The sequence below is a fragment of the Tiliqua scincoides genome, chromosome 4, assembly GCF_035046505.1.
Source record: "Tiliqua scincoides isolate rTilSci1 chromosome 4, rTilSci1.hap2, whole genome shotgun sequence".
In the NCBI taxonomy this organism is placed as follows: domain Eukaryota; kingdom Metazoa; phylum Chordata; class Lepidosauria; order Squamata; family Scincidae; genus Tiliqua; species Tiliqua scincoides.
Genome location: NC_089824.1, coordinates 190,406,931 through 190,421,394, shown reverse-complemented (window position 1 = coordinate 190,421,394; position 14,464 = coordinate 190,406,931). Strand labels below are relative to the sequence as shown.

At 46.0% G+C, this 14,464-nt stretch overlaps 1 protein-coding gene across 2 annotated transcripts in view; it reads right to left on the bottom strand.

Moving 5' to 3' along the window:
- Positions 1-14,104, bottom strand: part of MTCL2 (microtubule crosslinking factor 2) — a 103,308-nt gene extending 89,204 nt beyond the window's left edge. For both annotated transcript variants that reach the window (XM_066624099.1, XM_066624098.1), the window contains exon 1: positions 13,708-14,104. The gene's annotated coding sequence lies outside the window, so the exon portion shown is untranslated. The remainder of the gene's footprint in view (positions 1-13,707) is intronic.
- Between the last annotated feature and the right edge of the window lie 360 nt (positions 14,105-14,464).

The following is a 14,464-nucleotide window of genomic DNA, read 5'->3' as shown; positions in this document are numbered from 1 at the left end:
TGCCCTGGCATGTATTCCAAGGGGTCAATGGGAGGACACACTGGGAAGGGTTAGCTTTGGAGTACAGAATAAACTGTGGGATCCGGGTATGTTCCAAAGTGTCAATAATAAATCCATCAAACTGCCTCTAACCCCAGTTCCACAACCCTATCTTTCCAATCGGTAAATCTCCAAGTTACACATGAATGAATGGCTCATTCACTTTTGGGCAAACTGTTCCTCCAAGCCATAATCAATGGGATGTGCACTAGATAACTGGGGGCAAGCCAAAAGGAACAAAGAAAGCAGTTAGGAAAAACTGTACAAGTGCTCACAGGGCTAGAATAACTGATTTGTGGTTATTAATACTGCCAAATACAGATGCCACAATGCTGTAAGAAACAAGAGATACACATTATTATTATCACTCAGAAAGTTACCTGCTTCCAAGAGGGAGCACTATTTGTGGCGAGCCAAGAATAACCATCCACTCTGCGGGCTAACAAACCACAGCTGAAAATTCTGTTATTTAAAAAAAATAACAAAATTCCTCAATTCAATGAGAGAAATTAAACCGGCACCCTCACCTCCAAGTGTATAGTATATGACTGTTCTCCTTAATTTGAAAAGATTTAGAACTGATGCTAAATTGCTTATTTTAAGTCCATAATATCAGTCAAAACTACATGTATTATGACTAACAATACAGCTGAGAACCATAGTATTACTAGGAATTAAAAAGCTTCAAGGGGGCCACATTTTGAAACATATGAAAGCTGAAAAGTTGCTTTGATTGGAGCCAGCACAGCAGGGGCTGAACTCATATTCTGATGATCTCTCACTGTAACATGGAAATTGGTATCGAGGAATTACAAGGGAACATTTCCTTGGAGAACAAAAGCAACAGCTTTCAATTAACTCCAAGCCACATACTGACAGAAGGAAGAGCACTATAATTTACTGGAGCAAAACAAGATTACAATTCCACAGAGAAGTTGTAAAATGGGTGTCCTGACTAACACTGCAGTGTCAAGGTCTTTAGGCCAGGTGGATTAATGTGACCCCAAAAGCAAACTGCTTCCTAAACAGAGGCTGTTACAAATACCTTTGCAACCAATAAAGCAATAGAGGAATAAAATAAATGCATCATTATAGAACCTTATGATCTTCTGTGACCAATGTACAAACTCTGTATTTTTAAATATTCGGTCCCTAACTAATGACCCCCTGCAGCTTGATGTCAATATATAAGATGTATTTCTAGCTTCTTGCATTTTATTTTTAATTTTTGACTTATACTCAAGAAATGTCACTCTCATTTAGGGTCCAATACTATCCAACATTCCAGTGATGATGCAGCTGCGCCAAATGGGGTGTGCGTTGCCTCCGCATTGGGGGGGCAGTCATAGAGGCCTCCTCGAGACAAGGGACTGTTTTTTCCTTAAATCAGGGCTGCATTGTGACTGCATTAGCACTAGAAAATTGGATAGGATTGGGTCCTCAGTGTCCTAGAATGCAGTTTTATCTAGTTTTTGGAGAGAGGAAGCAGATTAACATGGTCAATCTGGCCTGAACCTCCTTGAGAAAGAACCGAAGTAGACAATGGAGGAAGGACAAATGTATTTCCACTTCAAAGAGCTTTCAGTCATTTATTTGCGTCTTTCATCTGTGTGTGAGATGGTCATGTTAGCAGCACAGTAGAGACCAATGTGAAGACAAGGTTGGACTATAAAGCTGTAATCCACAGACAACCCAACAGACTGGGTTGCCTTGTGCAACTCATGTGAATAGTTTTCATACACACCCAACATTCACAGATGAAAACAGGCACATGCCTGTAACACCACAATTCTTCTACCAAAGATCACTTTGCAAACCTTACTCCCTTCACTAGTACTCACTGCAGGAGGCTCTACTGTACCAGCTGCATGCTGTGTTCACAGTCCTCCATGGATATAAAAATCAATAATAGTAAAATAAATAAAACCGTTTCAAGCAACTCTACTGATAATGTATCTTATAAACTTTGCCTACATACAGTCTCAAGTTTCACATCCCTGCAAACTATGGTTAGGGAAGTATGACTATGGTTCAGTATGATGTCTCAGTAGACAAACCATGGATACAGCAATTGCACTTTTAGACTCTATTTTATTTTATTTATTTGCTTTATTTATACCCCACTTTCTCTCCAAAGGGACCTAAGGCAGCTTACAACACTGATTAAAAACGCAATTTAAAAACATGATTGAAAAACAAGATAAAAACGTATTTACAACAGACTTCTCCCTGCCCCGACTGGCACTTACTGTTCCACCATAAAGCCGCTTCTTTTCCAACTCGAGGGCTGCACAGGGACGTTCTGGGTGGTCAAGTCTATTGCCCAGTGTCCCAACAGGTTGTGCAGCAGGATATCTGGGCAGACACATCTGCCTGGAGCATCCCTATGCAGCAATTGAGTTGAAAAGAAGCAGCACCATGGTAGAATGGTAAGCGCTGCTCACGGGGGGGGGGTACGTGTGTCAGGGCTTGAAGAGCCCCGTTCTAAATTATAGTTATTAATTGGTAATATCTACACTAAGCTACAAAATACATCCCCTGAAAGATAATGTGCCATGTAGAAACGCAAACTTCCAAAATTTGCAGCACAGAAGCATAAGCCTGCACATCTTGCCGACAAGTAGAAAACAGCTCAGACATTATTATGAGGTGGGGTAGGGAGGGGAGACTGACTGGAATAAAAAAAAGTCACAGATTTACACCTTCCTGTATAAATTAACAGCCAACCTACTGAGAGCTTTCAAGCCCACTACAGCTCAAAAATAAAAGGAGCTGCAAAGTGTCTTGTTTCATTATATACTGCATTAGAAACACCTGTACCTCATACAGTAATTTTTACACTAAATCGATACTGCCTGCAGTTCTACCATGTCACCAATGTCCACAGTTGGTTGCATTCAGTGGCATAGCTAAGGGGATGTAGGGGGTAGCAATTGCAACAGGCAACAAGCTTTAGGGGGGGGGCAACAAGCTGAGTTTGATACTAGTGGCCAAAATTGTGAGAAAAATTGGTATGTATGAATAATACCATCATGTTATATATCATTGGAAAGGTAATTTAATGCAGAATGCAGTTAAACAAACCTCATTGGAATATCTGTATTCTATCAAATGTTTGCCTCAATCATAGCTGCTGAATTCATAGAGATGCAAATGAACTTAAGCTGTTATCAAGGTGAATCCCAGGCAGATGGGAAATGAAAACAGAAAAACAGCTGTGAATCATGGTTTGCCTATTGTATGCTTGTAAGTTCAAACCATGGTGTAGGCTCTTTAGGACAGGGGTGTCAAACATAAGGCCCGGGGGATGTATGTGGCCCGCAGAAGCTTTTTATATGGCCCTCAGGCTTTCAGCTGTTAAGTAGTGCTGAGGTGTTACTGCTGAAAGGGCAGCCCACATGAAAATTGGGCTCTTCAATGTCTTGAAATATGATCAAGACTCGTATATTTTCTCTTCTGTCATTTGCAGCTAATGAGTTCCTAAGTGAGAAAAAAGTGTTTATTTTTGGTTATGACCTGTTTAGTGGCATCACTTCTTGCCTAATGACATCACTTCCGGCCCTCAGCAAGCATCATGAATGCTATGTGGCCCTCCATATGAAATGAGTTTGACACTCCTGCTTTAGGACAAAACATGGTTTCTCAGCAGTGCTGAGAACATGTCTGAAGCCAGCCTTTGTGTATTCCTACCATACCTTACAACAGTGGTATTCAGACTGGAGCATCACGACGCCCTAGCCTGAGGGCCCTGGCCTCTGCCCCCTTAAGGGTGGGGGCAGGGAGGAAGGCAGCGATGCAATCCCCAGGATCACGTCGCTAACAGGGTTTTACGGAAGTGGAGCGCAATCGCTCCACTTTCGCTTTCTGCAGGCTGGGGAGACCTGCAGACACTCATGCAGGGCTCCCCACACCCCAGGAAGGCTGCTGCAGAGACTGGTGAGTATATCCCAGTCCCTGCAGCCCCATTAGTGATGTGATCCTGGGGACTGCATCGCTGCCTCCCACCCCACCCCCTGCTTCCTCCCTCCCCTCCCCTGCAAGCACTTACTGCAGCTTTCAAACTCCCAGAGAGTTTGAAAACTGCAGCCTTACAGGTTTCACATTGTTAAAATGAGTAGGAATAACAAGCTGTTTATCCCATTAATGTGAACTAGGACCTCAGAAAGTATTATACTTTCCAATGTTTCTTCCTTTTGGCAAAGTTTGGACCCACATTAACATTACAATTAATAGAAATAGCAATTTACTGCTTTCCAATTATTGGCTTCTGCTTTACATCCTCTTCACACCAGAGAAGAGAGAAAACGCAATGCTGACTCAGCCATGTTTTGGTTTTTAGCAAGATTAAGGTGAATGGGGAAGGCTCACGGTAGTCAACATTAATACAGAAGCAAGGCAGGAGACTCTGGAGGCAGAAAAGGCTTGAACTGAAGATGAGCAAAAGACCAGCTGGGATCCCAGAGCTAAGGTCCATCTGAATCCCATCTGTCAGTTATCTCTGGCATATGCCTGTTATTTTGAAATGTGACAGGATTGAAGATTTCTCCCTCTCTTGTAACAAATGGAATCTCCAGTGCCCATTCTTTGTCTTCACATCCCTCTGCAGCTGCTGCTGTATCACATCTCACATTTTCCATTCTGCTGAACAGGGACTCAGAGCTCTTGTTCACCACACACTGTGGGAAGACAAGGTGTGGCTGATTGTGCTCTTAAAGGCACAAGTATGAAATGCTCCAGCCCACTTTTTTTATTAACAGGTCTCTGATATTTGAGGAGAGGCCAGACAGGAAAGGCCAGAGCAGGTGCTCTGCACATCATCGCCAAATGTTTATTGAAAGAGCCAAATGGAGCAGCTTCTCCCTCCCTAATCAGAGCAGTTGGTCAGAAAGAAGAAGAGAAGCTTCAGCAGCAAAGATTAGACAGAATTTCTACAGATTACTCTGTACTTCTGGGATCAGTAAAAGGGAAGTCAATACCTACACATAGATTTTTTAGATGGGCATTTCTGACAGCTTCTACTGTTTTTTCTAGAAAAGAAATACTGTACAAATAAAAATACAGCAAACACTTTGGAAATGAAAAGGAACAATTCCAAGCTTACTGGAGTCGTTTTGACTTTGCGCATGTTCTTGTAATTTTTTGGGGTGGGGAGCCGGGCTAGCCCATCCATGAGGCCAAGTGAAGAGTTCTCCATGAGACTGTCTGCCAGCTCACTCTCCTCTGCAGCATTTCTTCCTACTCCCTGGTCTGGGAAAGGAAGAGGGGCATGGAATGGAAGACAAAGTGTGGAGGAGAGAAAAGCAGTGAGTTAGCCCACCTATCTCCTCTCCTCCACACCTTCTCTTCTACTCCATCTCCCATTCCCAATCCAGGTAGTGGGAGAAGCAGAGGCTGGCACATGACCAGGTAAGAGGCAACGTTTGGCTCACTATTTCAGGTGCCAGAAGATCACAGGGCAGCCCAGGTGTGAAGGATCAAATTTTGCTTCAGTACACTAACAGTAAACAAGTCTTAAAAATGAAGAACCCATGTTTAGAAGAAGGTACACAAACATGCTTGTATTTAGCTCAGGACTCCCAAGAGAAGAAAGGAATGGAGGTAGATGAGAAAACCCTATGACTACAGTCCCCCACTCTAAAGATAGCTTCACCGATATAAGAATGAAGATCTAGAGATACTGTACAGCCTATCTGGACTTTAATAACTCCATCCTAGAGAACAGGAAAGAAAAATAAAACTGTCAACAAAGAGAGAAACTGTTAATACAAGTGGCTGTTTGCAATTAGTTTGAAATAGAAGGGAAGATGACAAATTCCACAATTTTACATCTACTGCTTAGCAAAATTCATTGCAAAAGCAATGAATTTGGCCTTTAGAAATATTTTCATGAGCCCAAGATAATAGGTCAGCTGTGACAGGGTGATTTATCAACGGTATTATTGAGGGGATGACCTTTAAAGGCAAGAAAATTCACCTCCAGCCCTCTTTCCATCTTGAAGACAGGAGCTTACCAACCAGTTCCCTGGAGCACTCTTGCTTTTTTTCAAATAACCAAGCAAAATTTTTTTCATTTTGCTAACTTTCCTTTTCAATGCACAATAGAGCATTTCTATCCATCTGGGATTTCTGAACCAGTTGGAAAAAGCAGCAAAACAATGCTTAGATTTTCAGAAAGTTAGTCACACAGTTTGGACATTAGCAGTCCAATTCTAATCAGTGCTGGTGCAGTGGGGCACATGACACATGCTCTATCCAGTGCTGAAACTGGTTGGAGGAACATTTGTTCCCTTACGCAGGGCCAGAGTAAGCTAGTGCGGGGCCTGTAGCATATGCTATACAGGGGCCCTAAATTTTTTTTTTAAATACACAAGTATTATAACATAAATTATGTACAGTGGTGCCTCGCAAGACGAATGCCTCGCACAACAAAAAACTCGCAAGACGAAAGCGTTTTGCGATTTTTCGGTGACTCGCAAGATGAATTTTAATGACCGTGCTTCGCAAGACGAATTTTTTTTTATGCTTCATGCCAGATTATGCTCACATTCACCCTAAGGAAGGGGGAGGATCTTCATGCCAGTTTATGCTCACATTCACCCTAAGGAAGGGGGGGGATCTTCATGCCAGTTTATGCTCACATTCACCCTAAGGAAGAGGGAGGAAGACAGTGAAGAAAGTGATGTCAGTGATTGTGAGCAAATGAGCTTCATAAATTCTGACTCTAGCGATGATGAGTTCTTGGGGTTTCCAGAAAACTAGAGTACTCAAACCTTTAAGTCTCTCCATTTGTTAATGACAGTGATAATGGTTCTTAATGCCACTGTTGACTGCTGTTCACTTTACATGGAGCGAAAACGGTATGCCTTTAAAGAGCACTTAATAAACACTTTGTAAACCAAATTTGACTTTGTTCTGACTTTTTTTGCCCATAGGAACGCATTAATTAAATTTCAATGCATTCCTATGGGAAACCGTGTTTCGCAAGACGAAATTTTCGCAATACGAAACGACTCGCGGAACGAATTAATTTCGTCTTGCGAGGCACCACTGTACTTGCATTGTAAACTAATTCAATTAGCCTCTGCCTCTTGTGACACCCACTCTTATTTGCCCTGGGTCCCTGATACCCGGGGAGGCCAGGCTAACACCACTAGTGATGCCAATGGGTGCAGGGGCCCCCAAAAATGCAAGGCCATTTGCTACCAGTTTGGTAGCAAGCAGCATTTGCTACTATGTTAATCTGGCCCTGCCCTTACCCCATATCAAGCCCCGGCCTGCCCAATAGGACTACTCAGATCTGTGCCAGCTAATTCGCTGGTGCAAGTCCAGGTAGCCCTGTATAGGCCCCAGGGAAGGGGTTAGGATAAGGTAGAGGCCTCAAGTTGTCACTTGCACTGAGAATGTTGTCAGTTTCAGTGCAGAGTCAAGTGGAATGCTCTCCCCTGGCTTCTGTACTCAGCAGCATCCACTGCAAACCAGAAGTCAGGGCTAAACCTGTTCATTCAAAAGTAGGGGAGCTTCTGCACCATGTTTGCCATATCCAAACTAAAAGGGGGAAAATAACCTAGAAAATCTGTCCCTCAAATGAGGCCAGCAGTATCAGTGAACATAAGTATGCACAGAACCTCACAATAGCAAGAACCTTACTGCAGCTGTATTTAAAACCAGTGGTGAACTTCCATTGCCAGGAGCGACAGCACAAGCACACTGGATTCAGAAATCTTTGCCTTTCTGACCAATGCTGAAAGTAAATTCAACAGTCTGTATTCATTTAGATTGCCAGGGATGAGGAAGCAAAAACACTCTGCCACTTCAGATTTTTTTCTTTGTTCTACCTTCCGTTTTCACAGCCCTGTACATCTGCAAAGAAGCTCTTGTTCATGTTAATTAATGAACATGGAAATGACGTTTTTGTGAGCAGTTCTGCTTTGGTGTGCCTGATCAGCTCCTGCAAAGCTGACATCTAATATCCTAGCTGCCAACAACCCAAAGAAATATTTCTGAAGAATAACCAATTTAGCCAAAATTGCTGAGAGCAAAAGCAAACTACAGGATCAATAAGGAGAGTCACAAGACTACCACCCACAGATGTACAACTGACAGGCCTCAAAGATAAAACAATTCTCATACATCAAAGAGAACACCACCAACACTGACTCTGTTCAGCCACAAATAAGCATTTCTAAGTCCCACTTGTTTAACCAGCAACATTAAAAAAATGCTTTCCAGCTGAAATCAATAGGGCATGCACATTTAATTTGGGTAGGATCATGGCCATACTTTTTAACATAAGTGCCCTTGTTTATTTCTAATTAGGGTGAAATTTGTTGCGTTGCCATGGCAACTTTGAATCTCCGCAGCCGTTTTCTATCAGAATACTGAGATGGGCCAGTCTAAAGGAAGTTTTGACTTCCTGCCAATTTTCCTTTAGTTAGGGGGAAAAATAATCAACTACTTTATTTGGCTTTGCATGAACCAGCTCTATATAAGCAACTTCAGCCCTTGGTCCAAAAGTTCGCTAGCTCTAAAATGAGAATGAGCTGTACCAGCATAAAGTGGGCGAGTGCAACAAGTTCACAGCAAAATCAGTAACATCAGAGTGAATGTTATTTAGATCTGTATCTGTAACATAATAGATTGACATAGCCTGGTCTCAATGCAGGGCAAAGCCATCTTTACATGAACTGAGTGTCACTTCTGCAGGAGCACAAAGTCTGGATTTGTGGGTTACCTTACCATACAGCAGTCTGGTCTGCATTTATGGCTGACCCTCCTAGCACTGAAATGCCTGCAACATATATGATAAGGTGGTTACTAAATAAGAGAACAGTGTGGCAGAGTGAATAGTATGGTGGACTTAACCAAGGTAACCTGGATTCAAATCCCCATTCAGCTATGGCTGTCACTGGGTGAGTCTGGCCCAGGCATTATCTTTCAACTTAATGTACCTGACAAGATTATTGTGAGTGGAGGCTTAACCCCAGGTAAGGGAACATTTTTCTAGCAGCACAGAAAGCCTGTAGGTAGTTAGACCTCTGGGACTTCCCCATCCCCCAGGATGTAGCATGAGCCATTTTGGCACAGCTGCAGCAGCTAGAGTGGAGGGATCATAGGATTGGGCTATAAGTGAATTCTTATCTGAACACAAAATCTCAAATGTGTGCACCCTGCAAACCAAACACAAATGAGGGGTCAACATGATGATTTACAGAGTGATTTACAAAGAAAAAGAGCTAAGAAACCATGTAATGGTGGCAGTGAGTGATGGGAAGCAACTACCACTAGACAAATGTATCTAAAACAAAGAAACGTTTTTTGAATTCTGTTACAAGTCCTCTAGGTAAAAGAATGACAAACAAATGCCCTGCAGAATGAGATAGGCTCCAATAGATAATGTGTACCCACAAAAAGAAATGACACAATCATTAGTTTTATACAAGAAGTCAGATAAAATAATCACATTTATTTTTTGCAAGGTTGATTTAGCCTTATGCTTCTGGGACTCTTGCTCTTCATCTGACTTGATACCTCACAGAGGCACTAGGATAGGAATCTCTGCTTCAGCAAGCAGCCTCCTCCTCCATCTAAGAAGACAGTTACACACAAGCCATTCAACAAATATCTACTACTGTTGCCATGCCAACATTATTCTGCAAAATAAACCCATCGCTGCTCAGTAGTACTAGCAAGGGGAACTAAATCTGGCAACAGTCCAACCACTCCCTCCATTCCAGAAACCACAGGGCTAGCTGTCAAACAGTATTCTTACATTACCCAAATTGGACTTTAATAATTCCTTCAAAACACTCCAAAGGAGCATCAGCAAGGTCGTTTTCCAGGCTATTAATTTGGCTAAACCAGAAGCACGGGAAACACATAACCTAAGTCCTTCAAGTAAGAAAATACATTTCTTCCATTGCAGGATTGGAAATTTCAAACTAAACAAATATCATTTAACTGGGAAGCATCCATTTTTGGAAGCTGTAAGGAAGGAACTAAAATATTATAAGAGAAATACAGAGTTCCCAGTCATGTCTTTCTCCCAGAATGCTGGGGAGGGAGAATTTGCAGTGGAGAATGGCAGGCAGGGACTAAACTATACTTCTTCCTACCAATTCTCCTCTGCAAATGGAGTCCCTCTCAAGGCTAAGCAATCCCCTCCAGCAGTTAATTTTTCCCTGTGAAGACCCCTCCAGCCTGTCTTTAATCATCTTTCTCCCAGACAGATTCTAAAACCAGCTCAGCTAGCGCAAAAAAACAGCCTTAGGAAGGGTGCTTACAACAGAAAATCAACAGTGACGGACAGCGGAAGCATCCCTATCTCTCATCATTGCTCCCAAACAAGTTCCCTTCCACGTTTCCACATTATCTCAGCAAGCCTTGAATTGGAAACACATTTGGTAAGATCATGTGTATTTCAAGGCATCTTGATTGACACATTAGGCCAGTCTGGACATTACTGCTCAAACAAGCCCCATGAAGTTACCGACATGTATACTTATATGGTGCACACATTCTGACTCCTCCCCTCTCTTGCTGAATAGTGTGAGCATGTGCATCTGGAACCATGTTCAGGTGGCAAAGAATCATCCAAACTGACCCAAACCAACCTTATTCCTACTTCTGCACAACAGTGCTCCATCCCCCAGCTATACCTTCAAATGTGGCTTAAGAACATAAGAAAGACTCTGCTGGATCAGGCCAAATGCCCATCTAAGGGCCCAATCCTGCTCTGTGCATGCTAGCTCACTATCGGTACGTACTGTCGCAAACATGCCGTAAGGCATGTTTGTGAGCCCTTACCACAGGCCCAGCGCTGGAGCAAGCCCAGCGTGAGCCCACATTCCAGGGCCCACATTCCACCACCTGGCAGTTGCCCACAACACCGGGAAACAGAGAGGTGAGTGGGGGTGTGGGAGGAGGTGGGGGAAGCATTCCGGGTTGGGAGGAGGGCATGGAGGGCGGGGGGAGGGCAGGAAGGAGGCATGGAGGGGGGAGCAGAGCAGGAAGGGGTGGGATCAGTGGAGATTAGCTCCAACCCTTGTTGGGTTGTGATTCTGTGGCAGCTCCAGAGCTGCCACAGAATCAAGTAACTCCACTGCAGGGTTATTTCCCTTACTCGGGGTAAGGGAACGAAAGTCTCCTTCTCCCAAGGAGGCGGCGGCAGCTGCCCAGAGGGCACTGGTTACAATAGCAGTCATTTTTGGCGCTGAGGCAGCCCCGCGTTGTGGGCAGCTCAGGATTGAGCTGTAATTCAGCATCCTGTTGGCCCACCTGCTGTCTCTGGGAAATCCATAGCATAGTTATTTCCCAGCATTGCTCCCCTGTAACTGGTGTTCAGAGGCATACTGCCACAGCACCAAGAGGCCATGCACAGCCATAAAGCCTAGCAGCCACTGATAGTGACTTGGTTTATGGATTCTCCAGGGGCTAAATAGTGCTTCCATGACAGTGCCAAGTAGTCCTGAAAGTATTCAGCACAGGTGTGGAAATGTCACATAATCAGGAGCTGTACTCAATATTACAGTAGGGATATGAAGAGTCACTCCAGGGAAGCAGCCTATAGAACAAACAATACCCAGCCCAAGGGAGTTCTATGATGCCCTAGAGGTGCCTGCTTGATAGGACTCAAATGCCTCTGTTCCTTAAAATACTGATGTAGGTAAGACTTTTGGTGACAACTGAGCTCTTTATTACACAGAAAAATCCCAGGCACCTTAAATATGATGCTATCACCTAAGAATTTTACCCTGGCAGTTAAGAATTTGAAAAACAAGTAGGGATGAGAAGAACTGGTTCCAATTCCATGAAAGAAGATATCCTTCCTAAGACTATGCTGGGCTGCTTTGATGGGCATTTGTTCCTAGGGATTTTATGCTGCAACAAGATATCTTGTATGATAATATACAGCAACAGTTCCATCATGGGTTTCTATGATACTTAAAGGGGACATATCCCTTCCAAGTATTTAGTTCTGCCTGCTGGGATTCTACTGGAAGGTGCATTCTCCACTGTTGCAAGGCCTTTACATATGGCTAAGGGCCATCTCTTCCCCTTGTTTCTAGGAGAGGAGTCACCAGAACCCAAGCTGAGTTTGGGAAAGGAATCCTGTTTGATGAAACAACATGCGTCTCCCATGAGGCTGAGGAAACCTATTACAAGGAGCTTTATGAGCTTCATGGTGGTGGTGTCAGGTGTCCTCTTTAAGGATATGAGATGACTGTTCCACATGACCAACATCCTGCAGATGCTGGGGAAGGGAGATCATATTTCATAATCGGGTATCTTTTCTAAGGCAGTACTCTAAAATTCTGGTAGCAAGATGCCTAGCCTTAAAGATAGGATCTGTCAATGGGTATGTGCTGCAAAGAGCGCTGCTAGGGGATGTTCCATCTGGGGACATGCAACATGTCCCATAGGAGTAAAGGCTGCCTGCTACAAAGTTATAGTCCTGGAGAAATGTTCCCTGTGAAATATGTGATCCTACTTGATGAATGCCAGCCATTTGATGTTATGATGAGATGGATGAGGTGGTGATCAGTTCTTTCCTCAGGGCATCTGTTCTGTTCCAAGAGGATCTATAACAGTATTTCTCAAAGTTTGTCCGCCACTGTACCATGCTGCAAGGTCCGCCTATTTAAAGTACCATCGGAAGTAACTGGCAATGATGTCATTGCCAGTTAGTTCTGGATTGGGAAACTAGACGCAACATGACAAACACCAGTGAGGGGCTCTGGGCAGACAGGAGGGCTTTCCTGAGTGTGTGAAAAGTGCACACTGGAGCTCTGCTGGCTGAGCCAAGTCTCCTACTGCTGTCTAACGTGTTGCTGCTGCCAGCAATGGTGGTCCTGCTGCCAGGACCTCCTGCTGCCAGGCAATGGAGGTCTGGGGATCCTGTGAATACCATCGGACTACACCTCAAGTACCACTGCTGATATGAGTACCACTGGTTGAAAAGCACTGTTCTATAATGTGGGGAGGGAGGAGGCGTGTCTTGTTTAGAAATGGCGCCACACACAGTTGCCCTCTCAGGACCGAATGCCCTGTTGCTCCAAGAGACTGGGAGACCTCAAAGGACCAAAGAGAGGAGGCAGAATCTGTTGCAGGATGCTGCATGTAAAACCCACACCTGTTCCTCTTGCAGGGCAAGCAGCCACAGCAGCCCCTGCTTGCTCCACAGAGAGAGAGCCCCCCCCCACAAAGGCTGCACAAATCCCAGCCAACCCAGCCAGGTGGCCCCCTCCCTCCTCTTCTCTGACAGTATCAATAATAAACTGATTGATTGATTGATTGATTGATTGATTGATTGATTGATTGATTCAGGGTCTTCTTGCAGGGCAATCAGCAGCAGCAGCAGCCCCTGCTTGCTCCACAGAGAGCTCCCCAAGGCTGCACGGATAGCATCCAGCCCAGCCAAGTGTCCCCCTCCCTCCTCTTTTTTGACCATATCAATAATAAACTGATTGGCTGATTAATTGATTGATTGACTGATTGATACAGGTTCTTCCTGCAGGGCAAAGAGCAGTAGCCCCTGCCTGCTCCACAGAGAGCCCGCCAGCCCAGGCTGCAATTCTATCCATAGTTCCTGGGAGTAAGTCTCATTGAACACGATGGGACTTACTTCAGAGTAGACACGCGTGGGATGGGGCTGCCAGGCGCCCCCCTTACCTTGAGATAGTCGTTCTCGGAGCGCAGCTCCTCCAGCTCCCTGGCGACGCCGGCGTCCAGCAGCTCCTCGGTGAGGTCGGAGAAGGCCAGCGAGGTGCTGAGGGGCAGCCTGCTGCTGGCCAGCGAGGCAGGCGTGGAGGGGTCCTCGGGCAGCGGGGAAGCGCCGTCGGCGGAGGCGCTGGCGGGCTGGGCCGGGGCGCTGCTGCTGGGGGGGGACTCGGTGTCGCTGCCGCCGCCCAGCTCCAGCAGCGACAGCAGCTTGGCCGCCTCCTCCGAGGCGCTGCAGTCCGACGCCTCCGAGCTGCTGTCCGTCAGGCTCGGCGCGGGCGGCCGCTGGGCGCGCCCCGAAGGCCCCTTCCCCGGCCCGGCGCAGGAGGACGAGGCCCCCTCGCCGGCCCCCGCCAGGCGGCTGCGCCCCTTCGCCCGGGGCCCCGCGCGACCCCCCGGGCCCTTGCCGGCGCCCCGGGCGCCCGCGGGCGGCGCGGCCTTGCCCTTCTTGTCACCCCCGCAGCGCCGCGAGTGCCCGCCGCCCGCGCCCGCTTTGCAGGAGAAGGAGGCGGGCAGGCCCGGGTGGCCGCCGCGCCGGCTCTTGGCCAGCGACCAGCCCGGCACATCCCTGGGTCTGGCCGGCGACGGCGCCCGCTGCAGCTTCTTCTTCTCCGGCGGCGGCGCGGGGGCCGGCGGCGGGCTGGGCTCCGCCTCGGCCGGCGCCGCCATCCCCGGCGGCTGGAGGCGCGCGCGGCCGCTCACTGGTGCC